The sequence below is a fragment of the Lagenorhynchus albirostris genome, chromosome 14 (genome assembly GCF_949774975.1).
Source record: "Lagenorhynchus albirostris chromosome 14, mLagAlb1.1, whole genome shotgun sequence".
Classification (NCBI taxonomy): Eukaryota; Metazoa; Chordata; class Mammalia; order Artiodactyla; family Delphinidae; genus Lagenorhynchus; species Lagenorhynchus albirostris.
This window is the reverse complement of record NC_083108.1, coordinates 3,753,143-3,772,500: the sequence shown is the minus strand read 5'-3', so window position 1 is coordinate 3,772,500 and position 19,358 is coordinate 3,753,143. Positions and strand designations below refer to the sequence as shown.

The 19,358-nt window shown below is 46.3% G+C and overlaps 1 protein-coding gene across 2 annotated transcripts in view; it reads left to right on the top strand.

The window, feature by feature from the left end:
- The window catches only part of TSHZ1 (teashirt zinc finger homeobox 1), a 74,727-nt gene that overhangs the window by 3,304 nt on the left and 52,065 nt on the right, over positions 1 to 19,358 (top strand). Inside the window, exon 2 of one of the 2 annotated variants that reach the window (XR_009534683.1) lies at positions 18,693 to 19,264. The exons of the other annotated variant lie outside the window; for it this stretch is intronic. The gene's annotated coding sequence lies outside the window, so the exon portion shown is untranslated. Of the gene's footprint in view, positions 1 to 18,692; positions 19,265 to 19,358 lie in introns of those variants that run through there. 2 annotated transcript variants of the gene reach the window in all.

Genomic DNA, 19,358 nt, shown 5'->3' with positions numbered 1-19,358 from the left:
ACTGTGCAGTAAAGCCGACACAGAAAACCAACCACTCAGCTGTTTTTTATTTCTATTTTTTCAATTTTGGAGATCCTGATGGTTGGACTTCCTGTGAGTCAGGCCTGCTGGTCTAAGTGGAAGGGAGAGAAAGCATGTCGCTGAACCAGCCCGAAATAAAAAGTTTGTAAAAATCCGCATTTTCAGGTGTGTGTGGAATACCTGTAACCAAAGTATGTGGCTAGTGGGCGGGGCGCCCCCTTGACCCGTGGCTCACTAACTCTGACGTGGTCTGTAAATATGTTGAGCAGGGGAGGTAAGAAGATTGCCGGGTGTGAATTGCACCTGTGAGCTCCAGGAGCTGTGTCTCCGTCGAGACGGGGACCGTCTCCCGTCCGCAGTGATAGGCCTGAAAGCTTACCTTTACACACAGAAAGAAAAACACTTGTCTCAAGAAAAAGCTGCAGCCATGGATACCTCAACTTGTGTCAGGCTGGAGAAATGGATTTTCAGATTCATTGTCCACAGTTGGAGCTCAGTTGCACAGAGGAGGGAAAATGCTAGATCCTCAAATGGCCCCTGGTCCTCCTAGGAAAAACACTAAACGGTGAACTTCTGGCAGCACTATCATTGCAAAATATCAAAAATGGGGATTGGATGAGCTCAGTAGATTTCGGAGGTAAACTTCATCTGTAAATGAGATTGACAAGAAATATTCCATGAAAACGTGTAGCGTCTGGATAAACAATTTATCTTGGGTGGTACAGACTAATCAGTGCCCTTTCACCCCGTACACACAGGTTGTAATCCCACGGGGAGGGGCCATAGCATGTATTTACATGTGTTCCTTTGTTACTATTTTGTCAGCTACTTAAGGCTGCCCTGTTCTGCTGGGAGTGTGTGTGTGTGTGTGTGTGTGTGTGTGTGTGTGTGTGTGTGTGTGTGTGTGTGTGTGTGTGTGTGTGTGTGTGTGTGTGTGTGTGTGTATGGAGGGGAGGGCCTATAGGGAGGAGGTTTGGTCAGTCGCATTCATTCATTCACGAAAACATTTAGGCACCACCTGCTTATGGTTTCTGAATATTTAAGTTTAATTTTGTTAATTATTATTTATTCACACAGAGTGATGAAAATAGTAAGAGACAGTTTTGAATGAAGACCGAAATCTTTTTTTTTTAATGGTAGGCATGTCTTATTTTCTACTCACTGCATCTCTTTAGCATCACTGTTAGCAAACAATGGATAATTTTCTTTCATTGCTGATTATGTTAATATTATGATAATGTATTTAAAAACATCTAGTTGTGTAGTATACTTCAAAATTACTCTTAAAAAAATGACGGTGTCGTGTATTTCCTATCGAGGGGCTGGTTATGTTTACTGTGTAGAGGAATTCATGGGGAGCTGTTCCAGTTCAAAGATAAGTGCAGTTGGATTTGGGTGGAAAGTTAAGAGAGTTTATGGTAATGTGCTGGAAAGTGTAATCAAGTTCAGAAAGTTTCTATAGTATACATGCAGTTCAGTAGCTAGAACTATTTCAACGTAAGATGGTTTTCTCCCTAAGACTTGTAATTCCTTCCGTTATAAGAGGTTTTGGTGTTGTTGGCGTTCAGAAGTATTACTTCAGAAATCACTCTGTCGCACTCTGGTCGTTTGATGGGTACACGTGGTGGGTGCGGACCTTGTTAGCTGTTTTTCGCTAATGTGCCTCGAAGCATGTTGCAGCTGGAGAGGGGCTGAGACCTTCATCCTGGGCAGTGCCCACTCGACAGCATACTGCATCGGCGGAGAATGGGGGAGGGGGTCTGGGCCGGGGGGGGGGGGGCGGGCAATGGGAGACCCCTGAGGTCTGGGTGGTGGTGGCTTGAGTGCTTCTGGAAAGGCACGGTTCCTAGGGCTGAGTCCCCGTTCACATTTCAGCCCGTGCATTTTCACTCCTCCTGAACGCCAGCATCACCGTGGAGGAGGCCCGGGAGAAAGGTTAACCAGTTCTGTGCTGCCTGATGATGTGGGGGGAATGCCATCCGCAGAAAGTTCTCCCCCAGCGCATCTGTTCCGCCAGGCGAGCTTCCGCTGTGGAGTCGAGTCCTGGGCAGGGCTTTGCCAAGAGTCTGGCTGCCGAGGAGAAGGCAGGGTCTGGACCTCACTCCCTCTCTGAGCGAGGGGTGAGGCCTCAGGACCCAACACAAGGCTCCTTGGTTCTCAGGGGCTGGTGTGAACAGTGTCGCAAACAAAATATCCCGAGAACTAGATAATCATCGATGATGCGAATTCACGTTTTCAAAGAACACTTTTGACCACCACTCCCTCCGAGGAAAACAAAAACTTAATAAACTGCGTGGGATTTTGAATTGATTTCTTAAAAACTAGTTTCTCTCCCCCCGCACCCAGTTTTTCCTTTCTTCTGGTTTTTATTTTATAGACCAAAGGAAGCATTTGTTATAGCAGTTTTCTTACTGGGCAGAAAGAGGAAAATAAGGATTATTTGTATTTGGGGGGCATTAAGTTGTCTCCTGGATCATCTGTTTTTGGAGAATGGAATCCTTGTGCGGGTGTGTCTTTGTTGGACTCTGTTCTCTCTTGCTGGACTGCAACTTTAATAATGCAAGACATTTGTGTCTCATGCAAAATATTATGCATCTGTGTTTCTACCTGTATGGGTGCGTCAAGCACAGCATGTTGTTACATGGATCGTGGAAAGAAGGGGCTTAAGGAGATTGAGGATTCTCAAGTGGTAGCTAGCAGTCAGAGGGTGATGACAGAATAATGACATATCTCAGGAAGACAATGTATATTGGGTCGATGGTTGTAAAAAGAAAGACCCAGAAGAATATAAAAATTCAAAAATACACTGAAAATGGAAAGAGGTGTGCTACCCAGTTGCAGTCATTGGGTTTTGGGGGTACGTGCTTTCCTCCCTTCCCCCACTCCCCTCACCTTTTTCATTTTTGTCATCAAACCCCAATACCCTGACTTTCTCCATAGGATGTGCGAGATGGTTGAATCGTAGACCGGGCTGATATTAGGAAGGGATTAACTGCTACCAAAACCCAGGTTTCAAACAAAAGCCAGGACAATTTAGGTAGATTAGAGCAAAGGAAAAAAAAAAATATGTGCATAGGAAGGGTATTAAAGCTGACAGATGAACAGGGCGAGGGACGAATTTTCCTGCAGCAGCTGTGTCTGCCGCCATAATCTTGACAGGTGTCAATTAAGAATTACTGCCTGCTGGAATCATTTTTCCAGCCCAGCTGTCTACGTGTGAAAGAAATAACACTTTACCCTTGTCACTTTGTTAGTTCTTAGCTATAGCCTCGAAATGAGTGTTGGTGTGCTAATCGATAACTAGTGTATTAGCAATTTTGCACATTGATTTATGAAGGGGAGCGGCCCCTCCTGTACAGTTATTAGCTGCTGATTAAATGTGCCTATACCCAGCTAAGGGTGGATATATGTTCCCTGAGAGGCCAGGTCTAGAACAATCTTCCACGAGACTATGGTTGAAAACACGTTCATCATTGTAGGTCGTGAACAAGACAAGCCCCACTTAGCCAGGGGCGGTAGCAGCACCTGTACACCTCGGGGGGCCGCGGCCCGGGTCAGCCTGCCCCCCTCCGTCCTGGGCTGCCCGCACCCACGCCGGCCTCTTATTGTTTTCTGGTTCCTCTCGGAAAAGCCTATAAAAGGGAGATGGTAAATTACCCCAGCACCAGGCTCAAGTTCACGATGGACAAAGGGCGGAAAGCGTTTTATTGGAACTTTCTGGAGGATGAGGTGGAGCCTCGCGGAGAGCTACCTGACCAGGAGGGAAGTCAGGCAGCGCTGCCTGCTGGCGGGACTGTTTGCTGGCTTCCAACATCCGTGACCGTGTAGATATTTTACTGTTTTTTTTTTTTTTTCAAGAATAACAACCGCAATAAAAATAGATAATGCTAGAGAATATTAAGAATTAAGATGACCGAAGACAGAGTTGATTTGCCAAGAAGGGTTGCAAATATTTGTGAGTACGTTTGTGGTGCTGTGCTGGAGCACTTGAAATCATTTTTTAAATGATACAGTGTACTCAGTATTGATTTCGGGGAACAGTAGGCTGCTGACGGAAAAGAGTACTGAAGGAAAGAATCTGACCTAAGAGATCAGGGTTGTGAAATGTAAATATCAGTTCGAATGTTTGATATATTTAATATAGTTAATGAAAAGGTGTAGCTGGGCAGAAGAGTAGGAGGTAATTTTTTTTAAGGTTTTATCAATAAGGTTGGTAGAGGATGTCCTTACACACAAAATAAAGCACCACTGTATTTTTCACCCGCGAAGGTATTTATTTATTAAGTTGATAACATTTTGAAAAGCAATGAATATAATTTTGGGGACAACAGTTTGCTGTTGCGATAACACTCCTTGAATTGTATACAGCCTCGCGAGATCATTTGTCCTTGAGACAAACTAAGCGCCATTGTTATGACATCAGTTAGGTGAAGTAGAGGTTAAATCCGAAGTAGTTCAGGGCCTTCCTTGCTATAGAATAATCGTAATCTTTCCCATGGAGCCTTTGCTTTTTGATACAGCCATGGATTTTAAAGAATTCTTGAACTCTTTCTTGCAGACTTCTTTTTTAGGGGAAAAAAAAAACAAACCCAAGAACAACCCAGTGTTCTTTGGGAATGCAAAAGCCCTTTAAGAGCAGTGATACTTGATACAGTCCTTCTTGCTAGAAATTTTTCTAATAATGAAATAAGTGATGCGGTGACCATTCTCTGCACACGTGATCCTGGTCGCATGCGTCTGTAAGTGTGCCTTGTGTTGTGTGGTTCCTGTATGCCATGGGCGCAGAGGTGTATACAGCACACTTGCCCACATACCTGTAGACGTGGAAATACCTGTAATTCTGTGCCTTGTCATACAGGGGAATGGCAAATCCCAGTGTCTGTTCTGATGCCATGCTGTCCAACTGTTTACATAACCCATGCTGAAATGTAAAAACCTCAGTACTGTCAGGAGTCAGGGGCCTCACACGCATTTCACAGCAAACTGAGCAAGGAAGAGTTTGGCTACATTTAAAAATCCAGTTGGTTAATATTTCCTTCCAGAGGAGCCTTACAGAAGCACGAAAATCTAGGTGGACCTTGCAGGCTGGGTCCTTCTGCATTTAAAACACTGTGCTCCACGTGTGGATACAGCGATAGTTGACACTGACTTTAAAAAAAAAAAAGGTTAGTTTTTTTGCGTGTGCCTATTTTCTTCGGAGTCATAGAAAATAGTGAAATGTGTATAGATAAGCAGCTGAACCAAGTCTTTCTTACATTTTAACTTCACCGGAGAAATAGATTGTTAAATTTATGTACTTGGAAAAACCCAACAGAGCTGCTTACTGACAATTGGAATGAACAGGCCTCCAGTTACCATTCTTAATGGTTATTGTCAGGCAAGGGGAAGGGGATCATTTCTAGAGAGTGTTTGGGGCTCAGCCCTGGTTGGGTGCTTCCTCCTTTCAGTCACCTGCTTGGATTTGCTGGTTGGGGGATATCTGGATTGGAGTTCTGTTTTAATTAGCGTTAAATTGTTGAGAGAGTCCATTGTTTCACAGTACAATCAAACCCAAGCATTAAGGTCGAATCCCAACTTTGATGTTCTTTTCTCTTGGTCTTGCCTAGGAAGGCCTCTGGGCTCCACCGCCTGCTAACCCTTTGCGTGTTTCCCTTGTTTCTGGCTCTGCTTCTGCTGTTCGTCCACAGGCTGCTGCAACAGTAAGCAGGTTTTTGAGATGATAGACATTTTTTTCTTTCTCTGTCCATTGTGTTTTTCTGAAATTCTGCGCCAACACGGACAAGGATCTGTCTTTTGTTTTTAAAGGAAAAAAGTCGAGAATCAGAGACACGATTATAGATTTGACCATTTCTCTTTTCTCGGCAAAATGTAATCCAGGATTTCCTTATTCTCGTGTTTGTGGCACATTCTGCAGGAAAATAGCCAAGTAGAATCCCTCCAAGCTACCGTCACAGGGCTGCTTCCCAGGCCTGTGTTTCTGCTCGCAGCAGGGCCAGCGTTAACCATACGTATTGAACCCGATGTGCGTTTCCAAATTTGAAATATGGGCATTTCTGCCTCAACTTGCTAGCTGCAGTTTTAAAAGGTGTGTCCCGTAGTTCCTTTCTGGAGGAAATTAGCATATGGTAAATATAGGTCAAGTACTTACATGCTTATAAATTCCACTCTGAAGCTTGCTTGAAGGCGTGGATATATAGGAGGGAGTGATGAGCTGGGACTGAATCGAGGTTTAGAAAATTTGGTTGTAAAAAATCTCCTCAGTTTTTAGTTCAAAGTAAAGTGCATCTTCAGCAAGATCAGATGATGAAATAAATTAAATCAGCAGTGAAGGTCAGTATACATTCTGACTTGGGAATGTGAACTTTTCAGGAACCTGTATTTATTACATTTTACTATTTTTAAAAGCCAGCTGCAAGATTCATAGCAAGAAATGGTACGACATACCATTGAACACTGAACTGAAGTGAAGGCCCTTTTCAAAATGGTTAATACGCCTTATTGGCAAGTCATCCCTGGCGCTCGTGTCATTGTTACAGCACAGCTTTAAAATGTATGGATTTAAAACGCAACTATCGTGACTAATATTTATTTCAAGTACAGAATGTGTCACAGCGGTGGGCCATCCTATTATTAATGCAGTAAACTGTGTAATGCTCTATAAGAGCCTGTCCTGCTTCGGTTCTTAGCGACATGAAAATAACAGTAAAACATGTCTGTTTTTTCCTGCTAAGCTTTATTGTTACCTGGGAAGGTACTGGCATCCGGAAAAGCCAAACGCAGACAAGTAACGTGACCATAAACCATGCCTTAGCGTTACTGTGCTGTGCAGAAATCTCTTCGCGCTGCCCCCCCAAACTTTGAGAATATATATATTTTTAAAAATTTTAAAATCGAAGGAAACTGCTGTAACTCCAGAAAGTAATTGGAAATAAACAGTCTAATAAATATTCGAAGTCAGCCAGGAAGTAACTCAGATTGTTAGTACTCAGTGAATTACACTTGAAACACTGATAACATTTATGAAAATAGCGCATGGGGGGGTTTGAAAGGAAGCAGCATACGGTCTGTGTTTTACAGCTGCAGTTTGTGTGGTTGTTGAGCCAGGGGATGGGGTTACCTTGCCGTGTTTTATTTTGTGCCGGAGCAAAGTTGCCTTACTTTTATTCAGCAGGTAGTGAACTCATTATTTGGCATTATTTGTCCATTTAAAATCGAGAAGAAGAATTTATTTTAGAAAAAGGAAGCAGAAGGAATCTCATATCTAGGCGAATCGGGAGATGCTGAGAGGGATTTTTGAGCGTGTTTGCCTCCCACTTTCCATGAACTGGGAAAACGAGTGTCTCAAAAGCTCTCAGAGAAAACCAACTTGGAACTGCGGTGATCACAAAAGAGCCTTGTCTCCTGTCTCTCTTCAGCTCCTCCCCTTTTCCATGCTGAGTCCCTGGGAGCTGGTGTCATGGGGCGGAGGAATGGCCCCAGACCCTCCACCGGTTCAGGTTCAAGGCCGTTGACACCTACCTGTGCCCAGCCCCGCGGGGATGGCGGGAGGACCGGCTGGGTCCCTCTTCCCCCTGCCACCTTCTGAGTTACTTAACAGGAGATGCTAAGGGCTGGCTTTAGGGAGGCTACGTTTAAGCCGAGTTCTCAGACACTCCCCGCCCCCCATCCTGCTCTTTTTTTATGGAAACACATTCAAATCCACTAGGTGCTGTGCGCATGGTAACCGAATCCCCAGGTTCTCAGGCGCTTCTCTGGAAGTCGGAGCTTGTGGTGTTTGGCTAAATTTCTGGGAGTAGCTGGCTGAAGGCATTAGACTACTGAGAGTCTGGCTGATTCCCAAAGGGTTTCTGCAAATTAATCACCCTCTGAGCTAAATTTGTTTATAGACGTATTTGGAATGGAGGAGATCGCGTGGGATGCATTCTCTCCATTTGTTCTGCGGAACACCTGCTCAAAGTGTTAGATGGCAGCGGCCCTTCCATTCCTCCTGGTGCTGCAGGACCTGGTATCTCCCGATGGTTGCAGCGGTGATGACAAAGATAATAATACATTTATGCCTCCGTTTTTCCTCCTGGGAATCCAGGGCCCTGAGTTATCTCCCCAAGAGTTGAGGTGGTCCAAGGGCTTGAGGGATACGTGGAGATTTTATATATGTATAAATTCGTGTGTCTGTTTCTATAGCAATTGCTTCTTAAAAATAATTTAGTAGTTTAATACAAAAGCAGTAGATGGATTTTTATGTGCTTGTAGAGGGAAGTTTTTTTTTTTTTTAAGTTTCACACATGTTCAGTTTTAATGGGTAATAATTACATCTTTGTGTTTTGATGTCAGGCTGGTTATGAGGCCTAATTCTGCAGGCAGGCTCCTCATTGATTCACTGGGAACCGCTGATTTGAGAGAGACAGGGAGAGAGCTGCAGGCCAGGATCCCCTTCTGTTTTCAAGACTAGTTAACACTTAAGTGGCTCCTTCAGTCCCGTTTCTGCAGACACATTTGTTTTCCCAGCCTTTCTTTCCAGGCCCTGGAATCGAATACACATATGGTTTTGTGGTTAGGTCGTTTCTGAAAGGCGGATTCCTTAAAAAAAAAAAAAAAATTGACCCCCCCCCCCAACTCCCTGCAACCAACCCTCTTTCTAGGCATCCTTTCCCCACCTTCTGACTCCAGTTTGTGGCTTGCAGGCCTGAGTCACTGCAGCTCTGCCCTGTATATGCAGGGAAGACAGTAAAAATGAGCGCTAATCAATCTTTCTGGGAGAAGCAATGGGCGTTAGAAGGCCGCTATCCTGTGACTAAACACACCCCTTTTATGGAGTGGTGGTACTAATAAAGGACAGCTTATTACTGAGGCAGAGACCAAAGCCTGGATGAGGTCAACCCTGACTGACATTCATCAGTCATTGTTAATGATACTTTTTCCCGTGCTTTCTAAGGGATTCTGAGCACAGTGCAAATCATTCGGGGTCATTCATAGTTCATGTACCCACAGATGGCAAAGGTTTTGAAAGACTTTGGTTTAAACTTGTTAAAAAAAAAAAAAAGGATCCTCACTTTTTTTTTTTTTTTTTAAAGGAAGGGAAAATACTCCCAAACAAAACATAGATTTTTCTTATTGGAACGTGTTCATGTTCTTTCAACCTAATAGATGTTTTACACACTATGGTGCTTGTGCATTATTAAAAGAGACATAAATTTATGTTTTATGACGTCTGTCTTCTTTAATTATTACCTTTGATGTCTATTGGTGACTAAAGAGAGCTTAACAGGATTTCTTTCTCTTCTTAAATTTCGTGTCATGAAACCCAGCTAGTCCCTGACACATGTGTGTTCCTCACCTTCAGGATTATTTTATAAATCCCTTTCTGATGAGCGGAAGTGTCAAATCAAGGACAGGTCATAAAGTAAAAGTATAAACCTTTTAAAGAGGGACCTTGGTAATATATAAACATTCTGCACACTATCTGAATTTTTTATGGACTAAAGAAAAATTATATTTCAGCCGGAGGAAGGGAGAAGTTTAAACATTAGCCTGTGTTTTAATGTATGATTTTTCCCCCCCTCATGCTCTTATTTATAGCCATGGAAGAAGCCATTGGTGTTCGAGGCGATTTTAAACATTTTGACTCGATTTGGAGCCCGCCTGTGAACTGTACACGTTTAAAGTCGGAGGCCGACTGTACATTGATTCTTGAGCCCCGCGTTGGACACCAGGGGAAGCCCCAGATGCGGGGCAGAGGGCTGGGTCTTTGTTCTTTCACTAAAGTTTTTTTTCTTTTCTTCCCTGAACCTCAGTTTCCTTACTGTAAATGAAGGGTTTAGATTATTAGAGGCCCCCCAGAGGTTGCTACTCTACCACTCCATGATCCACTCAACCCATCTTAGCACCCTGAGTTGGAGGGTGCAGCTGTCATGAAGCAACAGCTGTCCCTTTTGTTTTTTATAAAAGCTGGTTGTGCACAGAGAATTTGTGTATGGTAAAATTCGAGTTTCTTTTTATGTGTAAAATTGGAAGTAAGCTGAAGCTGACATCAACAGCTTCCGGGCCCTTCTGCCACGTGTGTGTCAAGGCATATGGAAGTATGTCCCCTCACAGAAGACCCAGAAGTCGGACCGGGTGGAATTCTTGGTAGCAAGAGTGTGTGAGACGATTGCTCGTGATGATGGGTGAACAGGACTTTGGGAAATGCTTCCTGGGTTCCCTGCATCTTAAATCGTGGAAGGGGAGGCTGGAAACCTGACGGCGGCTTTTTAAAGTGAAGTGGCTTACTCTTTGTTACGGGACTATGGGGTATTTTGAATTGACTTCAGCAGGTGTTTTTTGACCATCTGCTGTGTGCAAGCGAGGCGTGGTGGTAGGTGAGTGAAACTTGGGCACTCACAGCGACATCGTCGGAGATGTGGCTGCTTTTTTTTTTAATTAATTTATTTTGGCTGTGTTGGGTCTTCACTGCTGCGCGCAGGCTTTCTCTAGTTGCGGCGAGCAGGGGCTACTCTTCGTTGCAGTGCGCGGGCTTCTCATTGCGGTGGCTTCTCTTGTTGCAGAGCTCGGGCTGTAGGTGCGTAGGTTTCAGTAGTTGTGGCTTGTGGGCTCTAGAGCGCAGACTCAGTAGTTGTGGCACTTGGGCTTAGTTGCTCTGCGGCATGTGAGATGTTCCCGGACCAGGGCTCGAACCCGTGTCCCCTGCATTGGCAGGTGGATTCTTAACCACTGCGCCACCAGGGAAGTCCCGGAGATGTGGCTTCTAACAGTTCCTTCCATGAAGGTGTACATGTGACTTTCCCAACTGCGAGTGGGCCCCTTCTCTGTCCGTAACCTCAGCATGTCCTTTTGAACATCAGAAGGGACCTCACAACCTCAGCAGGTCTTTTGGAGACAAGGAATGGGGATCCCGCTTCCTGGAAATGCAGCCGACCGTCCACACGTCACGTGCCCAATGGGAAGGGTGTGCTGATCGGGCACGTCCTGAGTGTGCAGCCCAGAGCCCTTCACTGGAGATGCCTCCTGCTACTGGGTTTGCCTTCCTGCTGTTTCTTAGGAGGAATAGGGATCGCTCCAAGCCATGAGTGCTCTGAGAACAGGTTCTCCACGTGGAGTTTTGGGGCATGAGTTGTTGAGAACTCAGCCCAACGAAAGCCACTTGGTTGAGAGGCCGGCTTGCTCTGCATGAATGTCAAATGTCAATTTGTTGGTTAAAACGTAAGGCTTAAAATATAGTCTGTGCTAAACAGTTAGTGTGGAAATAACTGCTATCTCCAGGAAAACCCCCATAAGGGGGATCAGATGTGAAAGATGTGTAAGAGGAAGTGGTGTGTGTGTGTGTGTGTGTGTGTGTGTGTGTGTGTGTGTGTGTGCAAAACTAGCAACGTATTTTCAAGGCAAAGTTATATATACAAATGTAAACGGTTGGTTGCAGCACACAAATGTCTTGAATATTCAGACCAAATAAGACCTGAGAGGGAAAAAAAAGTATTTGGATGTAGCTGTTCGTACATTTAATTTTCCTTACACAGTCAGTGGATAGTCTGTCTCCAAGGAATGGGTCTCTCTCTGCTCCCCGCTCCCCCCCTCCCTTGTTTTTCTAGAACCTTCCACCATTCCCATTGGTGAGCCCACTGAGTCTTTACTTCCTCCCTGATTGCCCTCTGGAAGACATCTATCAGGCACTGTCTTATCTGTTTGTAAGGCAGCTCAGGCCCCAGATTTAAGTCATGGGTTCTGGCTACAAGTTAGAGTGTGATTAATAATTGACTAATGTAGCTTTTATTTATCACAGGCTAGCACATTTCGCCATTACTGAGTTAATTTATGTTAAGTGTAAGCTGTCGTTCAATCTGTTTTTCAACCTTTTTTTTTTTTTTTTTTTTTTTAATCCTAAGTCTATCTTTCACTTTTTGAGAAACAAAATCCTTATACAGGGTACAGGCTCGCTCGGTGCCAAAAAGTTGATTTCCTTTTCACTGGAGCCATACATCACCAGCCCTCCCAGCTGCACTGTCAGCCTGTGACAGAATGACATGTGTCATTTATCAAAGGGGCCAGGCTGGGCCTTGGGAAAGGCTGCCGACAAAGCCTGAGAGAGTTCATTTTGCAGTCCCCTCCTACCCTCTGTAAGCCCCTTGCCAGGAAAGCCTGTGATGTTTCTGTCTTCACAGCATTACTGTAAGTCCTTCAACCTTCACAGAATTAACCCTCCTCACCTCAGCGCACAGCAACCATACAGGGTCCAGCCGGAGGGGGTCCGAGACCCCAGCAGGGGCTTGGTGCAGCCTGGGATGCCCCCCCAATTGCTGTGTAGGTACACCCCACAAAGTGCAGCCTCTCCTTTCTCCTCCCACTTTTCAGTGACTTTAAGAATTCAAACCCTAAGTTTTCCCGAGCACGACAAGGTCAGAAGCGTGAAGAACAGTGATAAAGAGTTTCCCTTGTATTAAAGAAAGTCGGTCCCCCGCTCCTCCCGGCAGAAGTTTGGTCTTCTCTTTATTTTAGGGCTTGCCTAGTGAGTGTTGTACTCCGAGCTATTTTTGACACCACCTACTAAAACCCAATAGATGTTTCTTCTCCTTCTCTGTTGCTTAGAATCTTAGAATCTGCCCCCCGCAAAGACGGTGATGGGGTTCGGTGTCACCCTTGCTTGAAAGGATATGTTTTGAGGAGGAAGAGAAAAGGCTACCCTTACCCCCCAGATTGCATACTTTCCCTGTGAGTCCCGAAACCAACCGAAAACAACCAAAGTGAAAAGGAAGAGAAAAAATCCGCCAGAGGGGAGTGCAGTGTTAAAATATAAAAGCATTTGGTTAAAAGGAAAAAAATTTTTTCTCCCCCTTGAAGGGAAGAGTTTTGCATTTTAATCCTGTGTGAGAATGTGAGAAAAGTTATTGTTTCTCCCATCGCTACCCCTTTGTACTTTGTGTCCTCCCAGGACTGAAGTTATTTACAGCTTCAGATATCATTTAAAGAGATAGCTAAGCAGACTGTTCCCTCAGCCAGGAACTTTCCAGAAAGAAGTCCTATAAATTAGCCATTGCTCAGGAGTGGCTGTTTTCTAGGCAGAGCTGGCCCTTTCATTTGTCTACATAAGGCTAATTTATTTTTGCAGCCAGATGTGAGCTGACAGCCCTCACTCAGAGCTTCCTTCTCCACCGTCACGAGGTCAGGAAAACAGTCACGTTTCCCATTTTACAGAATCCCCATCAACATTATGGAAGATGGATGTATCTTTAAAGCAAAGATTGATTGTGGATATCGGAGTTATGGTGCCATTATCATGGTGAATGTTATTTAGACTTGGGCTGTACAAGGCTGTAACTTGAGACCCAGCCAGGGAAGGGACAATCTGGAAATGTGAATCCATGAACTTTAATGGATGGATGTTTTTTTCAAAGCTCAACTCACTATAGCGTGATTTACTTTTCTTACAGAAAGGAAACAAGCATTTCAGTTTTAAAGGGACAGCACACCGGCTTGTCCTGTTGAGTGGGTTCCCGCCCCAAGGCCTCCCCGGGGAGGTGGAGGCCAGTCAGAAGTGCTGAGAAAGTGAGGTGGCCCAGCCCGTGGCCCTGCAGACGTGCCTTAAAGCCCGAGCTCCAGAGCTTCCTCATCCCTGTAGGACTCCGATCCGATCATATTAGAAATGGAGTTGCACCCCAGAGCGTACCATTATCAGGGAAACGGTTAAGACGCTATTTATTTGAAGCCAGCTAGCCTCTCCTAAGTGCTACAGATAGCGGCCATTTATATTTAGGGAGACAAATGAAGCCGAAACGCTTCTGTGTCAGGAGCATGAAGCTTTGGGGAGAATGCGCAGTTATCTCCGGGTGTCTAAAGGTAGGAGCATATGCAGTGGAAGGCGTCTCATCGACCTAATAGCAGCTTTTCTCACCTCGCTTTGCTGTGCCGGAGTTTCTGATGCTGGCTCAGCTGGGGGCTAAGGGATCTTCCCGCCCAGGATCAGGGCATCAAAAGTTCAACCTTGCAAGGACTGGCTCTCCTATCTCTGTTCTTAGAAAATTGTAGCACTGGACATCCCAGTGGATTTGCAATTCCTTCATGGGGTGGATCCCGGAAGCTCGAGTGTCAGCACACCCACCCGGGTGGGGGGGGCGGCAGGGGGTGCTCGCTTCATTTCGGACAGGTCGCTCCACCTGCCATACCTGGGTCGAGAGCATTGTCTGCCTGGGGCATGGCTCTTTTGCCCCTAACTCATTTATGTGTTGCTAATGTTGCTTGATTTCTTTTCTTCCATTTCAGGGTGGTGGGTGCAGATGGTGGGTGGAGGAGCTTCTGAAAGTGAGTGAGGCCCAGCCCAGCTGGGCGGGTGTTGGGCAGAGGCGCCTCGTCCATCCTGGTGCCGGCCTGACACGGGGCCCCGGGGCCAGGTGCTCTCCGTGGAGCCGGGTCGCGCTGACCTGCAGAGGGCCGCCACCACTGGCCCCAGAGCAGCTCCTGCAGAGGGCCGCCACCACTGGCCCCAGAGCAGCTCTGAGGCTCAGACTGTCACCTGGACTAACCACCCTTCCCGCCCCCTTCGGGATTTAAACTTGCAGTTGTGCAGTGCACTGAACCCAAAGTCATTCCTTCTTTTCAGCATTGGAAACTAATTAGCTTTCAGGGGGTGCCCAGTCTGATGGGCACATGCCAGGCTGCGGGACTCCCCAATGCTTGTCTCTGTTCGTAAAGTTGCTCCAGGGCGTGTGTGTGTCCCCGGAGACGCTGGGCCCCGAGAGGGCAGGGCCGCCTAGTCTCCCTTCCCTCCGAGCCCAGCACAGCGCGCTTGTCGGATGACTGCGCACCTCGGTGAGAAAGGCCTGGCTCCTCCAGGACAGGGGAATGGGGCGGCCGCCACGTCCAGCAGGCTGAATGGACCGGCGAGCAGTGATGGGAGGGGATTGGGAAACAGGAACCTTTTTTCTATTTCAAACCGCTAACCCAAGTCTGCGGTGGGACGGTTCTCTTGGGAGCAACCTTCCTTGTGCTATCGATGCACCTTAAAAACAGAAAACTGAAACCCAGTGTAACAAAAAGACAGGGCCAAAGAAAGAGGGTGAAATGAATTTCTGGCAACCGCTCTTTTTATTTTTTCCCCCGGCTGCACCGTGCGGCATGTGGGATCTTAGTTCCCTGACCAGGGATCGAATCTGTGCCCCCTGCAGTGGGAGCTCGGAGTCTTAACCGCTGGACCGCCAGGGAAATCCCCTGGCACCCACTCCTGAATGTTAGGTAGAGAAGGTAAAATAAGACCTGGGAAATAAGGGCATCCGTGTACTGGCTGACGACGTGGGTGTTTTAAAGGACAGATACCAGGCTCTCCCGTCAGTCTCGTCGGGGTACAGGTCTGTGTTTATTTGCAAGCTAAGAGCACATTCTTGGCCTTTTAGGGACCTATGAAATATCTGCAAACAGGAAGTAGTCTATCAAATTCGTATGAATCATGGCGTCCATGATGTTGGCTGAGGTCAAGTCATTACACTAAATATATTGTAACCATTATTAATGCATGGGCTCCTCTGCCATCTTGGTGATGTGGGACCACCGCTTCCTGATTAAAAGCTGTGTGTGTCGGGGGGGGATTCAGCACAGCCCCCCTCTGTCTTGTAGTGCTGGGCAGGCGCTCAGGAAGTCAAGTTTCTGACCGTGCAGCCTGTTCACACACACACACACACACACACACACACACACACACACACACACACACACACACACACACACACACACACACACACACACACACACACACACACACACACACACACACACACACACACACACACCTTACGGAGGGGCCTGCAGCTTCCAGGAAGATGGAAAATGGGAACAAAAGTGCCCGAACTTCAGCAGACACAGCCGTGCATCCGTAAGGAGGCCAAATTCATCACGGCGCATTATGGAGTGCAGCAAATGTCATGAAAACCATTGTTTTTTAATTTTTTTCTTGCAGCGTTTGAATGAGCTGATTTATGGGCGTTATCCATCTTAGGGGTCATCCGTCATTTTTTAGTTGCTAGGCAATCAAACCAGCAGCTGTTTGCTTTGAATCAAGCTCAGGCGTTGTCAGTCACCGCACGCAGGTATGACCTTAGTGGTTGAACACATCATGTGTGCAAAATTTATTAAAGAGTTGCTGTCCCTCTTCCTCCAGTCCCCCGACGGCCCTGCCATTTGTTGGGGGTAGCACGGGCCCTTCCTGGCTCCTCTGAGAAAAAAAGGAACAAAGGAGCGGATGGAAAATGCCTGGACGGGAAACTCGAAAATATCCTTTAAACACTGTTTCACCCCTTCCACGTGGGTGCTGTGCAGGGGGACTCAAATGAGTGCCACAAGGAGATGGGAGGCGAACCAGATGATTTATAGTATTTCAATAAGCCGGTTGAAGAAAAGCAAACATCAGTTCGCTGGTGGGAAAAAGCACACCCCAGCTGTTCAGCACACAGCCCAGGTTGGAGGCCAGTCCGACAGCGTTTGGGGGTTGGCAGCGGGTGCTCTGAGGTGAGATGCCGTTTCTGTCCTGTTGGGTCCCAGGCGGTGGGTGTGTGGCCATCGTCCGCTGGCTCCTTCACTGGGACCTGGGGCTGCTCAGCCTGGAGTGGACTCCAAGCCTTGCCCGTCACGTCACCGCCGTGCTCTGTTTCTGCCAGGTCCCGGTGTCTGCTGGGGTCCTTCTGATTCTGCATCTGTCACCCCCACCCCCCAACCAGAGCATTTAGAGTCTCTCTGAAGCATTGCTGACGTTGAGGGGACAGTTCTTGGTGTAGGCAGTACACCAGCTAAAGTGTAGGCAGTAGTACCTCCCTGTACCCTGCACTGAATTTTAGATACCCACAGGGCTCCAAATAGTTCCCCTAGCAAGGAAAACAAATGCATATTGTGACCTATTTTTAATAATTTAGGTCAGATTCCCAACATCTGTGAACCTTCCAAGTAGGGATGTTTCCTTTGTTTCTCAGTTGGGATTGTAATGTATCTACACGGGGAATTTACAGCAATAAATCCAAATTGAGGCAACTGTTTGTCACAGAATAGATCTTCTTTAATCTGAATTACCTGGAGGGTTTATTTACTTGATTTTGCTGGTGGATATTCAGACCATGTAGCTGAGAGATCTTTAGCATGTATTTTGGAAAGTCTAAAATAAGTTTAATTTGGGAATTAGGTTTGCCTTACTCAATTTGTCATCAATTTTTTTTTTCATTTGTTCACTGGTTAGGTATTTCTGAGTGTATGAACCATTTCCTTCTAGTGGGTAGTTCTGCCAGTTGGAAAAGAGTTTTCCGATCATGGCTTCTCATGTGCCCAGTATATACTGGGACTCCAGGTAAACTGTAAAGGGAGTCCTGGTGCGTTCCCCGCCCCCAGACAACCGGTGGGGAAATTTCAAGGGAGAACCCACAGTCCTTTACCTGAAATCCTTGAGGTTTTGGAAGTCAGAATTTTTTAGATTTTTGAAAAGAACTTCAATGCCTATGTTGTCTATTTGTTGCATCCTCATCTTAATGAAACGTGGATTTTCCTCCAGTGAAACGTATGAATACTCACGGTACTTGGGGTGAATAAATAGAGACCGTGTACCCTCGTGTGCTTTTGGGTCGGGTTTTACTGTCAATGAGGTCAGGGCAGGCTAGACTTTCCATAACAAAGTTAGGAGAAACCCTTAAGTTCTCAGAGCTGTTTGGATTTTGGAGGTGAGGGGAGAGGTTGTGGGTCATGTCGTGCACGGGCCCATTTCACAGACCTGCCTGTCGTGGGAGCCACACGTCGTCCGTGGCTTGGCCGCTGCCTCTGAGGTTCTGAGTCCTGGGCTGGTCTCACCTCTCACTCTCTCCTAGCGGTTCTCCCATGCCCACAGAGAGGAGTGATATTCGTTATATCTGCAGCCTTCCAAAGCCTTCCTGCTTACTCATTTAAAACTTTGAACTGTAGAAACATACTTTACTGCCAGTATATTCTCCTGCGTCTCGTGAAGTACAGCCTTCTCTCATCTTTGGGGAGGAATCTGGAATAGTATCGTAGCACAGTTTACTTAGGGAGGAAAAAACAGAAGCCCTCTCTTCACAAAGCTCCAATGTTCCTGTCGATTTTCCTGGTGAATATATAAATACAGTAACAATACTAAAATGAGGGCTTTCCCAACCATCCCACGCCTGTAAGAAATGCGCTGAGACGCACACCACGTTCGGGCCATTGGTTCTGGATGACCAGGGTTCACATGTGGGAATCACAGACATGCCGGGGTCCTTTCCTTTTTCCGGCGGGGTAGGATGGGGTGAGTCAGCCCATGGATTGATATTAACGATCTGCAGTAACTCGCAGAATTTTGGAGTTTAAAGGACCCTGTAAATAACTTCCTTTTTGAGGGGTTGTATCGAGCTGCCTTCCATTTCTCACTCGGGAGGACCGTTCGTCCTTTGAACTGTTGGACGGTCCACACTGAGGTGCTCATTCACTGCACATCTGCGTGGCCGCCCTGCTCCCCGTGTGGGATGCAGTACGCAGACTGGTAAGGCTTCCTTTGTGCAGTGGGTTGGCAGGATTGATTAATTGATTTTTAAAATGCTTAAAAAAAAATACCCTTTTTAGGGGGCGCCTAAGAGTGTAGGATTATTTGTACATCGCCTGTGTCCCTTTTTGCTGTCTTCTTTGAAATGCAAGGCCACACCCGGGGTTTTGTTCTCTTTCAGATTCCACATCATGTCATTGAGAAGATGCTAATTTTAGATGGGCCCCTCTCTACACAGACAGGAGCCGAAATATATCCTGTAAGTGGGGGGATCTTCCACATCCCACGTGTACATGATGGCTGGCCACGTGACTGACCGGGCCAGGCTGTGGGCCAGAGACATGGGGTGGCCCCTCGGAGCCTTTATTGCACTTTGAAATTCCAGCTGCTGGTTCCCTGCACACCTTCCTGCCAACCTGCAGCTGCTCTGGCTTCTCCCAACCCCGATTCTACTCATCCTTGGCTCTCCTGCCCCTTTACTTCTCTCTCCTCTACCTCCTCTACCAATTTCCACCGACACTAGGCTTTCGAAATGTTCCTCATAAAATCTGTGCACACTTTTAAAAGCTATTTTGCAGTATCTGTGCTCTTCAGAGGACAATTGCTCCAAAATCTAATAAGTCATAGTAAATATAGTTCCGGACGATGGGTTAGTGGGGATGCTTTGGGAATGATAACTGCTTTGCCAGGGCTTTCGCATGGTTATTTGAAAGGCTTTTTTCCCCCATTAAACTTTGTATCTTTTGTTTTTGAGATGGCCTTCATTAGTGTGCTTGTGTGCTACTTCTTGGGTACTAACCCCCATTCAGAAAATGGTTCTGGATATTTCCATTAAGTTTTCTGTTAA